The sequence below is a fragment of the Leptonychotes weddellii genome, chromosome 14 (assembly GCF_054177405.1).
Source record: "Leptonychotes weddellii isolate Sample4059 chromosome 14, ASM5417740v2, whole genome shotgun sequence".
Classification (NCBI taxonomy): Eukaryota; Metazoa; Chordata; class Mammalia; order Carnivora; family Phocidae; genus Leptonychotes; species Leptonychotes weddellii.
In genome coordinates, this window is record NC_138382.1 from 47606153 (window position 1) to 47619090 (window position 12938).

The 12938-nt window shown below is 40.4% G+C and overlaps 1 pseudogene; it reads left to right on the forward strand.

Annotated features, from left to right (window-relative positions):
- Positions 1-10111: 10111 nt before the first annotated feature.
- On the forward strand, positions 10112-12698 carry LOC145717052 (cell division cycle-associated protein 3 pseudogene; annotated as a pseudogene).
- The last annotated feature ends 240 nt before the right edge of the window (positions 12699-12938 follow it).

Sequence of the window (12938 nt, forward strand, 5' to 3'; positions counted from 1 at the left end):
AAAACCGCTAGCCGCTCCCAGTTCGCCCGCACGCGGCCCGCCGCTCCAGGATTCCGCCCCAGGGGCTGCAGTTCGCCGGCGCGACCCCACCGCTCCAAATTTCCATAATTTCTAACTAATGCTCCTTTCTTGTTTCTGGATGATATCCAGGATACCACATTACATTTAGTTGTCATGTCTCCTTTAGGCTCCTCTTGGCTGTGGCAGGTCCTCAGACTTCCCTTGTTTTTGATGGCCTTGACAGTTTTGAGGAGTACTGGTCAGGAACACTGTAAGATGCCTCTCTATTGGAATTTGTCTGTTGTTATTCTCATGAATAGACTGGGGTTATGGGGTTTGGAGAGGAAGATGACACAGGTAAAGTGCCATTTTTATCGCTATTAGCTATTTTTTTAATGAATATATAATAACTGCCTCTTGGTGGCGCCATGGCCCTTGCACTCCAGCCAGGCTCTGCGGCTGCTGGAGGAGCAAGATCATGAGGTGGCAGTGCCCCAGGAGAAGACATTTAAAAGTACAGGTTCCAGGGGAGGAGTCCAAGATGGCAGAGGAATAGGAGACCTTAATTTCATCTGGTCCCAGGAATTCAGCTAGGTAGCAATCAAATAATTCTTTTTTTTTTTTTTTTTAAGATTTTATTTATTTATTTGACAGAGAGAGAGAGATCACAAGTAGGCAGACAGGCAGGCAGAGAGAGAGGGAGAAGCAGGCTCCCCGCTGAGCACAGAGCCTGATGTGGGGCTCAATCCCAGGATCCTGGGATCATGACCTGAGCCGAAGGCAGATGCTTAACCATCTGAGCAACCCAGGCGTCCCAGCAATCAAATAATTCTGAACACCTGTGAACTCAACCGGAGAGCTAACAAAAGAATAGTGGCAACTCTACAAATAGAGAAGCGACCACTTTCTGCAAGAATGACAGATGGAAAAACTCACCTCAAAAAAGAGAACAAGAGGCAGTACTGACTGCCAGGAACCTAATCAGTATAGACATAAGTAAGTTGTTGGAACTAGAGTTCAGAATAATGATTATAAAGATACTAACTTGAAAAAAGCATAGAAGACACTAGAGATTCCCTTTCTGGAGAAATAAAAGAAGTAAAATCTAACCAAGTCAAAATCAAAAAGATTATTAATGAGATGAAATAAAAAATGGATGCTCCAACTGCTAGGATAAATGGGGCAGAAGAGAATTAGTGATATAGAATATCAAATGATGGAGAACAAAGAAGCTGAGAAAAAGAGATAAACAACTACTGGATCACGAGGAGAGATTTTAAGAGATAAGTGATACCATAAAGTGAAACAATATTAGAATAATGGGGATCCCAGAAGAAGAGGAAAGAGAGAGGGGCAGAAGGTATACTGGAGCAAATTATAATAGAGAACTTCCCTAATATGGGGAAGGAAAGAGGCATCAAAATCCAGGAGGCACAGAGAACCCCCCTCAAAATCAATAAAAACAGGTCAACACCCTGACATAGAATAGTGAAATTTACAAATCTCAGAGACAAAGAAAATCCTGAAAGCAGCTCAGGACAAGAGCTCCGTAACCTACAAGGGTAGGAACATTAGACTGGCAGCAGACCTATCCACAGAGACCTGGCAGGCCAGAAGGGACTGGCATGATACATTCAGGGTGCTAAATGAGAAAAGTATGCAGCCAAGAATATTTTATCCAGCTACAATGTCATTCAAAATAGGAGTGATAAAAACTTCCAGGACAAACAGAAACGAAAAGAATTTGATCAAACCAGCCCTACAGGGGCACCTGGGTGGCTCAGTCGTTAAGCATCTGCCTTTGGCTCAGGTCATGATCCTGGGGTCCTGGGATGGAGCCCCACATCAGGCTCCTGCTCCACGGGAAGTCTGCTTCTCCCTCTCCCACTCCCCCTGCTTGTGTTCTCTCTCTTGCTGTGTCTCTCTCTGTCAAATAAATAAATAAAATCTAAAAAAAAGAAAAAAACCCCCAGCCCTACAAGGTATATTAAAAGAGATCCTCTAAGCAAAGAGAGAGCCCAAAAGTAACAAAGACCAGAAAGGAACAGAGACAATATACAGTAACAGTCACTTTACAAGTAATTCAATGGCACTAAATTCGTATCTTTCAATAGTTACTCTGAATGTAAATGGGTTAAATGCTCCAATCAAAAAACATAGGGTATCAGATTGGATAAAAAAGCAAGACCCATTGATATGTTGTCTGCAAGAGACTCATTTTAGACCCAAAGACAGCTCCAGATTTAAAGTAAGGGGGTGGAAAACCATTTATCATGCTAATGGACATCAAAAGAAAGCTGAGGCGGCAATCCTTATAACAGACAAATTAGATTTTAAACCAAAGACTGTAATAAGAGATGAGGAAGGTCACTATATCATAATTAAAGGGTCTACCCAACAAGAAGATCTAACAATTGTAAATATTTATGTCCCTAACATGGGAGCAGTCAATTATATGAGCCAATTAATAACAAAATTAAAGAAACGCATCGATAATAATACAATAATGGTAGGGGACTTTAATACCCCCCTCACTGCAATGGACAGATCATCTAAGCAGAAGATCAACAAGGAAATAAAGGCTCTGAATGACACACTGGACCAGATGGACGTCACAGATATATTCAAAACATTCCATCCTAAAGCAACAGAATACACATTCTTCTCAAGTGCACGTGGAACATTCAAAATAGATCACATACTGGGTCACAAATCAGGTCTCAACAAGTACCAAAAGATTGGGATCATTCCCCACATATTTTTGGACCACAATGCTTTGAAACTGGAACTCAATCACAAGAGGAAATTTGGAAAGAACTCAAATAAATGGAGGCTGAAGACCATCCTACTAAAGAATGAATGGGTCAACCAGGAAATTAAAGAAGAATTTTAAAAAATTCATGGAAACAAATGAAAATGAAAACAAAACTGTTCAAAATCTTTGGGATGCAGCAAAGGGGTCCTAAGACGGAAGTATATAGCAATACAAGCCTTTCTCAAGAAGCAAGAAAGGTCTCAAATACACAACCTAACCTTGCACCTAAAGGAGCTGGAGAAAGAACAGCAAATAAAGCCTAAACTGAGCAGGAGAAGAGAAATAATAAAGATCAGAGCAGAAATCAAAAGAACAGTAGAACAGATCAACGACACTTGGAGTTACTTCTTTGAAAGAATTAATAAGATTGATAAACCCCAGGCCACACTTATCAAAACGAAAAAGGAAAGGAGGGGCGCCTGGGTGGCTCAGATGGTTAAGCGTCTGCCTTCGGCTCAGGTCATGGTCCCAGGGTCCAGGGATCGAGCGCCGCATCGGGCTCCCGGCTCAGCAGGGAGCCTGCTTCTCCCTCTCCCTCTGCCTCTCCCCCTGCTCATGCTCTCTCTCTCTCTGTATCTCTGTGTCTCAAATGAATTTAAAAAGAAAGGACCCAAATAAATAAAATCATGAATGAAAGAGGAGAGATCACAACTAACACTGAAGAAAAACAAACAATTATAAGAACATATTATACAAACATATAAGAATATATATGCCAACAAATTAGGCAAACTGGAAGAAATGGATGCATTCCTAGAGACATATAAACTACCAAAACTGAAACAGGAAGAAATAGAAAACCTGAGGGACACGTGAGTGGCTCAGTCGTTGGGCGTCTGCCTTCGGCTCAGGTCATGATCCCAGGGTCCTGGGATCGAGCCCTGCATCGGGCTCCCTGCTCTGCGGGAAGCCTGATTCTCCCTCTCCCACTCCTCCTGCTTGTGTTCCCTCTCTCACTGTGTCCTTTCTGTCAAATAAATACATAAAATCTTTAAAAAAATAAAAAGAAATAGAAAACTTGAACAGACCCCAAACCAGCAAGGAAATTGAAGCAGTAGTCAAAAATCTCCCAACAAACAAGAGCCCAGGGCCAGAAGGCCTCCCAGGGGAATTCTACCAAACATTTAAAGAAGAATTAATACCTATTCTTCTGAAGCTGTTTCATTTTTTTTTATTATGTTCAGTTAGCCACTATATATTATATCATTAGTTTTTGATGGCTGCAAGGGGGGTTCAACATCTGCAAATCAATCAATGTGATACACCACATTAATAAAAGAAAGGACAAGAACCATAAGATCCTCTCAATAGATGAAGAAAAAGCATTTGACAAAGTATAGCATCCTTTCTTGATTAAAACTCTTCATAGTATAGGGATAGAGGGAACATACCTCAATATCATAAAAGCCATCTATGAAAAATCCACAGCGAATATCATTCTCAATGGGGAAAAATTGAGAGCTTTTCCCCGAAGATCAGGAACATGGCAGGGATGTCCACTATCACTACTGCTGTTCAACATAGTACTAGAAGTCCTAGCCTCAGCAATCAGACAACAAAAAGAAATAAAAGGCATCAGAATTGGCACTCTTTGCAGGTGACATGATACTCTATGTGGAAAACCCCAAAGATTCCACCCCAAAATTGCTAGAACTCATACAGGAATTCAGCAAAGTGGCAGGATATAAAATCAATGCAGAGAAATCAGTTGCATTTCTATACACTGAGACAGAAGAAAAAGAAATTAAGGAGCAGATCTCATTTACAATTGCAACCAAAACCATAAGATACCTAGGAATAAACCTAACCAAAGAGGCAAAGGATCTGTACTCAGAAAACTATACAACACTCATGAAAGAAATTGAGGAAGGCACAAACAAATGGAAAAACGATTGTTTTGGATTGGAAGAACAAATATTGTTAAAATGTCTGTGCTACCAGAGCAATCTACACATTCAACTCAATCCTTACCAAAATACCATCAATTTTTTTCACAGAGCTGGAACAAATAATCCTAAAAGTTGTATGGAACCAGAAAAGACCCTGAAGAGCCAAAGGAATGTTGAAAAGGAAACTAAAGCTGGTGGCATCACAATTCCAGACTTCAAGTTCTATTACAAAGCTATAATCATCAAGACAGCATGGTACTGGCACAAAAACAGGCACATAGATCAATGGAACAGAATAGAGAACCCAGAAATGGACCCTCAACTCGATGGTCAACTAATCTTCACCAAAGCAGGAAAGAACATCGAACTGAAAAAAGACAGTCTCTTCAACAAATGGCGTTGGGAAAATTGGACAGCCACATGCAGAAGAAACTGGACCATTTGCTTACACCATATACAAAAATAAACTCAAAATGGATGAAAGACCTAAATGTGAGACAGGAAACCATCAAAATCCTAGAGAAGAACACAGGCAGCAACCTCTGTGACCTCGACTGCAGCAACTTCTTGCTAGACACATCTCCAAAGGCAAGGGAAACAAGGCAAAAATGAACTATTGGGACCTCATCAAGATAAAAAGCTTTTGCACAGCAAAGGAAACAGTCGGCAAAACCAAAAGACAAGAGACATAATGGGAGAAGATATTTGCAAATGACATATCAGATAAAGGGCTAGTATCCAAAATCTATAAAGAACTTACCAAACTCAACACCCAAAGAACAAATAATCCAATCAAGGAATGGGCAGAAGACATGAACAGACATATCTCCAAAGAAAACATCCAAATGGCCAACAGATACATGAAAAAATGCTCCACATAACTTGGCATCAGGGAAATCCAAATCAAAACCTCAATGAGATACCACCTCACACCAGTCAGAATGGCTAAAATTAACAAGTCAGGAAATGACAGATGTTGGCAAGGATGCAGAGAAAAGGGGAACCCCCCCACAGTGTTGGTGGGAATGCAAGCTGGTGCAGCCACTCTGGAAAACAGTATGGAGATTTCTCAAAAAGTTGAAAATAGGGGCACCTGAGTGGCTCAGTCGGTTAAACGTCTGCCTTCGGCTCAGGTCATGATCCCAGGGTCCTGGGATCGAGTCCGAGGTTGGACTTCCTGCTCAGCAGGGAGTCTGATTCTCCCTCTCCCTCTGCCTGCTGCTCCCCCTGCCTGTGCACTCTCTCTCACTACCGCTCTCTCTCTGTCAAATAAATAAATAAAATCTATTTTTAAAAAAGTTGAAAATAGAGCTACCCTATGACCCAGCAATTGCACTACTAGGTATTTACCCCAAAGATACAAATGTAGTGATCCAAAGGGGTACGTACACCCCAGTGTTTATAGCAGCAATGTCCACAACAGCCAAACTATGGAAAGAGCCCAGATATCCATTGACAGATGAATGGATAAAGATGTGGTATATACACACACACACACACACACACACAGTGGAATATTACTCAGCCATCAGACAAAATGAAATCTTGCCATTTGCAATGACAGGGATAGAACTAGAGGGTATTATGCTAAGCGAAATAAGTCAATCAGAGAAAGACAATTATCATATGATCTCATTGATATGTGGAATTTAAGAAACAAAACAGAGGATCATAAGGGAAGAGAGGAAAAAATAAAAGAAGACAAGACCAGAGAGGGAGGCAAACCATAAGAGACTCTTAATCATAGGAAACAAACTGAGGGTTGCTGGAGGGGAAGGGGTGGATGGATGGGGTAACTGGGTGATGGACATTAAGGAGGGCATGTGATGTAATGAGCACTGGGTATTATATAAGACTGATGAATCACAGACCTGTACCTCTGAAACCAATAATACATTATATGTTAATTAATTGAATTTAAATAAAAATGTTTAGATTACACCCCCCAAAAAAACCTATATTGCAACAAATTAGACAACCTAGAAGAACTGGATAAATTCCTAGAAACACAACCTATCAAAACTGAAACAGGAAGAAACAGAAAATTTCAACAGACCAATTACCAGCAAGGAGATTGAATCAGTAATCAAAAAACTCCCAAGAAACAAAAGTCCAGGATCAGGTGGCTTCACAGGCAAATTCTATCAAACATTTACAGAAGAGTTAATACCTATTAAGTCTACTGGAATTAAAAATTTTCTTAAATGTCAAAAAATAAAATAAAAATAGGAAAAAAATACCTATTAATTCTCAAATTATTCCAAAAAATAGAAGGAAACCTCCAAATTCATTCTATGAAGCCAGTATCACCCTGATACCAAAACCAGAGTACCACAAAAAAAGAGTACTACAAGCCAATATCTCTGATGAACATAAACGCAAAAATCCTCAACAAAATACTAGCAAACCAAATCCAACAATATTAAATAAATCATTCACCATGGTCAAGTGGGATTTATTCCTGGGATGCAAGGCTGGTTCAATATTTGCAAATCAATCAACATGCCACATCACACATCAATAAGAGAAAGGATAAAAACCATATGATCATTTCAATAGACACAGGAAAAGGATTTTGGACAAAGTACAACATCCATTCATGAGAAAATCCCTCAACAAAGTAGGTTTACAGGGAACATACCTCAACATAATAAAAAGCTATATATGAAAAACTCATAAGCATTATACTCAATGGGGAAAAACTGAGAGCTTTCCCCCTAAGGTCAGTAATAAAACAAGGATGCCCATTCTCACCACTTTTATTCAACATAGTACTGGAAGTCCTAGCCACAGCAATTAGACAACAAAAAGATATAATAAAAGGCATTCAAATTGGCAAAGAAGAAGTAGAACTTTCACTATTTGCAGATGACATGATACTATATATAGAAAACCCTAAAGACTCCACCAAAAAAACTACTAGAACTGATAAATGAATTCAGTAAAGTCACAGGATTCAAAATCAATGTGCAGAAATCTGTTGCATTTTTATACACTAATAATGAAGCAGCAGAAAGAGAAATTAAAGAATAATTCCATTTACAAACGCACCAAAAATAGTAAGATACCTACAAATAAACCTAACCAAAGAGGTTAAGGACCTGTACTCTGAAAACTTTAATAAAACACTAAAGAAAGAAATTGAAGACAACACAAAGAAATGGAAAGACATTCCATGCTCATGGATTGGAAGAACAAATATTATTAAAATGTTTATACCATCCATAATGAATCACTAAATTCTCCTGAAACCAATAATACACTATATATTAACTAACTAGAATTTAAATAAAAATTTTGAAAAAAAAATAGCTATATTGCTCAAAGCAATCTATAGATTTAATGTAATCCCTATCAAAATACCAACAGCATTTTGCACAGAACTAGAACAAAAAAATCCTAAAATTTATATGAAACCACAAAAGACCAAAGCAATTTTGAAAAAAGAAAAGCAAAGCTGGAGGTATCACAATTCCAGACTTCAAGTTATATTACAAAGCTATAGTAATCAAAACAGTATGGCACTGGCACAAAAATAGACACATAGATAAATGGAATAGAAAACTCAAAAATAAATGCACAGTTATATCGTCAATTGATCTTTGACAAAGCAGGAAAGAATACCATTCCAGCCACTCTGGAAAACAGTATGGAGATTTCTCAAAAAGTTGAAAATGGGGGCACCTGGGTGGCTCAGTCGGTTAAACATCTGCCTTCAGCTCAGGTCATGATCTCAGGGTCCTGGGATCGAGTCCCGCATCGGGCTCCCTGCTCAGCGGGGAGCCTGCTTCTCTCTCTCCCACTCCCCCTGCTGATGTTCCCTCTCTCACTGTGTTTCTCTCTGTCAAATAAATAAAATCTTTAAAAAAATAAATAAAATAAAATAAAATGGGCAGAAGACATGAATAGTTCTCCAAAGGAGACATCCAGGGTTAGTATCCAAAATATATAAAGAACTGATACAATTCAACACCCAAAAAACAAATAATCAAATTTTTAAAATGGGCAGAAGACATGAATAGTTCTCCAAAGGAGACATCCAGATGGCCAAGAGACACATGAAAAGATGCTCAACGTCACTTACCATCAGGAAAATGCAAACCAAAACCACAATGAGATATCACCTCACACCTCTCAGCATAGCTAAAATAAAAAAACACAAAAAACAAGTGTTGGCGAGGAACTGGAGAAAAAGGAACCCTCTTGCACTGTGATGGGAATGCAAACTATGGAAGACAATATGGAGGTTCCTCAAAAAGTTAAAAATAATTGCACTACTGGGTATTTACCCCAAGGAAAACCCTAAAACCATTACTCCAAAGGATACTTGCACCCCCATATTTATAGCAGCCTTATCTACAATAGCCAAATCATGGAAGCAGCCTGAGTGTCCACCCATAGATGAATGGATAAAAAAGATGTGAGATATATATATATATATATATCTCCACAATGTAATATTGTTCAGCCATAAAAAAGAATGAAATCTTGCCATTTGCATGGATGGAGCTAGAAAGTATAATTTTAAGTGAAATAAGTCAGTCAGAGAAAGACATACCATATGATTTCACTCATATGTGAATTTAAGAAACAAAACAGATGAGCAAAGGGGAAAAAAGGGAGAAACAAAGAAAGAGACTTTTAACTATAGAGAACAAACTGATGGTTACCAGAGGGGAGGTGGGCTGAGGGATGGGTGAAATAGGTGATGGGGATTAAGGAGTGCACTTGTGATGATGCACCCTGGATGATGTATGAAATTGTTGAATCACTATACTTTACACCTGAAATAACAACACTGTATGTTAACTACAATGGAATTAAAATGAAATAAAAATAAATAAATAATAAAATTGTAAAAATAATAAACAAAATTTTAAGATCATAATAAGATGGAAGCATAGGCTCTATAAATAAATACATACATACATACATAAATAAGAAGAAAAAAATTTTTAATGAACAAACAAAAAGCAAAATCAGACCTATAAAGACCTTCACAAAGAACAAACTGATGGTTGCCAAGGCGTAGGGGTTGGGGGGATTGGCAAAATATGTGAAGGAGAGTGGGAGATACAGGCTTCCCGTTATGGAACGAGTAAATCACAGGAATAAAAGGCACAGCATAAAGAATACAGTCAATGATACTATAATGGCGTTGAATGGTGACAGATGGTAGCTATACATACGAACATAGAATAAAGCATAGTATAACATATAAACTTGTTGAATAACTGTTGTACACCTGAAACTAATGTAATACTCTGTCAACTATACGAAAAAAAGAACTTTTTAAAAGATTTTTATTTATTTATTTGGCAAAGAGAGAGAAAGAGAGCACAAGCAGGGGGAGCGGCAGGCAGAGGGAAAGTGAGAAGTAGGCTCCCCGCTGAGCAGAGAGCCTGACATGGGGCTCAATCCCAGGACCATGGGATCATGACCTAAGCTGAAGGCAGACACTTAACCAACTGAGCCACCCAGGTGCCCCTAAAAAAAATTTTTTTTTAATACATACACAATAGCACACACTAACAGGCCCTCTACTAATTTTTTTTTTTAACAAACTGCAAACTACCAAACTATGAAGTTTTTTGAAAAATTGGAACAAAGCTTCTCTTTTAATATCTCTGTTTTAAGAAAATCCTGAGATTGTAAGACAGTAAATAAATATAAATTGTTACCGTTTACAACTACTTAGCAATATGTATAAGAACTTTCGAGGTACCTGGGTGGCTCAGTCGGTTAAGCATCTGCCTTTGGCTCAGGTCCTGATCCAAGGGTCCTGGGATCAAGCCCCACATCAGGCTCTCTGCTCAGCAGGGAGCCTGCTTCTCCTTCTCCCCCTGCCTGCCACTCCCCCTGCTTGTGCGCACTCTCTTTCTGTGTCAAATAAGTAAAATCTTTAAAAAAAAAACAACAAACTTTCCTAATGCTGTTCAAAACGAAAGTCAGAAATACAAACAAGGGGCTGGAAAGTAAGATTAGATCAGTTTTTTTTTTAAAAGCTACTTTTCTTTGATGTATGTGTTTGAGTTTTAAAATTTTGACCCAACCTCCCACCAGCACTACATTATCACACAAATAAATATAAAATCACACACAAAAAATGCTACTTGCAAAAAAGTAGGGTATTCTGACTGTGTATAGCACTGGAACATAGCCTAACCTTGGGGATGTGGCTGTCAGAGAAAGTTTTGCAGAGGAAGTGACATTTAGATTGAGACCAAAAGAGTGAATTAATTTGAAGAAAAACATTCTACACAGAGGTAATAATGTATACAGAGGTGTTGAAGTGGGGCGCCTGGGTGGTACAGTCGGTTAAGCATCTGACTCTTGGGTTTGGCTCAGGTCATATCAGGGTCGTGAGACGAGAACCATGATGAGCTCTGTGCTCAGCATGGAGTCTGCTTAAGTCTCTCTCTCTCCCTCTGCCCCTCCCCGCTATTCTCTCTCTCTCAAATAAATAAATAAATCTTAAAAAAAAAAACAAACAAAGGGAGGCTCAAGCTGCTGTGCACCCAAAAGAGGAATCGGGGCCTGGCGTCCCCTCCTCGCCCCGGGCTGGGCCCTACCCCACTTTATTCTTCCTGGTTGAGATGGGCTCAGCCAAGAGTGCCCCAGTCACTCCGGTGTGGCCTCTGCCACACAACAAGCTTCTGGCCCGAGTGGCGGACCCCCATTCACCTAGTGCCGGCATCCTGCGCACTCCCATCCAGGTGGAGAGCTCTCCACAGCCAAACCTACCAGCAGGGGAGCAGCTGGAGGGTCCCAATCAGGCCCAAGACTCAGATCCCCGCTCTCCTACCCTTGGCATTGCGCGGACACCTATGAAGACCAGCAGCGGAGAACCCCCAAGCCCACCAGTGAAACAGCTGAGTGAAGTATTTGAGACCAAGGCCCCCAAATCGAATCTGCCCCCAGAGCCTGTTCTGCCCTTAGAGGCAACTTCATCTTCTGAATTGGACTTGCCTCTGGGCACCCAGTTTTCCCTTGAGGACCAGATGCCACCCTGGAGCCAGACTGAGCTCCCCTCCAAGCAGGTGTTCTCCAAGGAGGAAGCAGGACAACCCTCAGAAACCCCATAGCCAGCCAGGGCTCGGACAAGCCCTTGAGAGACCCTGAGACTTCCCGATCTTCAGGTTCTAAGCACAATATACAGAAAGCAAATGGCAAGGTACTACTAGGGAGATCTCCCCTCACAATCCTACAGGATGACAACTCCCCTGGAACCCTGACACCACGACAGGGTAAGCGGCCTTCTCCCCTGAGTGACAATGCTAAGGAGCTAAAGGAAGGGGCCATTCTGGGAACTGGATGACTTCTGAAAACTGGAGGCCGAGTGTGGGAGCAGGGCCAGGACCAGGACCAGGAAAATCAGCACTTTCCAAAGTTGGTGGAGAACTAGGCCGAGTATGGCCCCAGCACTGGCTTCACCGGGGGCCTAGTGATGTTGCATCCCCTCAACCCCATCTTTCCCTGGGAGACTGGAAAGGCTTATTGTCTTCAACCCCCCCTTAAACTCCCAGCTCGGGGACTGAACGCTTTCTTGGGCTCTCTGTGTCTTATGTGTTTCTTGTATATTAAAGAAAGTGGTTTTTAAAAAACAAAACAAACAAACAAAAAAACCCAAAGGTGTTGAAGTGGAAAGAGCTTGCACATGAGGAAGTGAAACAAGCAGTACAGCGTGGTGGTGAAGAGTCCAGGTTCCAAAGTAAAATGGCCTGGATTTGAATCCCAGCTATACCCTCCACTTGCTATGTGACCTTGGATAATTTACATAACCTCTCTGGACCTTGGTTTCCCCATTTATACCTACCATGTAGGATGTTTGCGAGGAGAGTAACTGTTCAATAAATATTAGTTTATTATTATAATAACTGGTTAAACTAGAATGGTGCTACAGGTATTGGAGAGGTATGCAGGGCCATAATATCATGCAGGCTTCTAGGCTCTATTATGTACCTCTGAAACAAATAATACATTATATGTTTAAAAAAAAAGAAGAAGAAGACAGCAGGAAGGGAAAAATGAAGGGGGAAAATTGGAGGGGGAGACAAACCATGAGAGACTATGGACTCTGAGAAACAAACTGAGGGTTCTAGAGGGGAGGGGGGTGGGGGGATGGGTTAGCCTGGTGATGGGTATTAAAGAGGGCACGTACTGAATGGAGCACTGGGTGTTATACACAAACAATGAATCATGGAAAACTACATCAAAAACTAATGATGTAATGT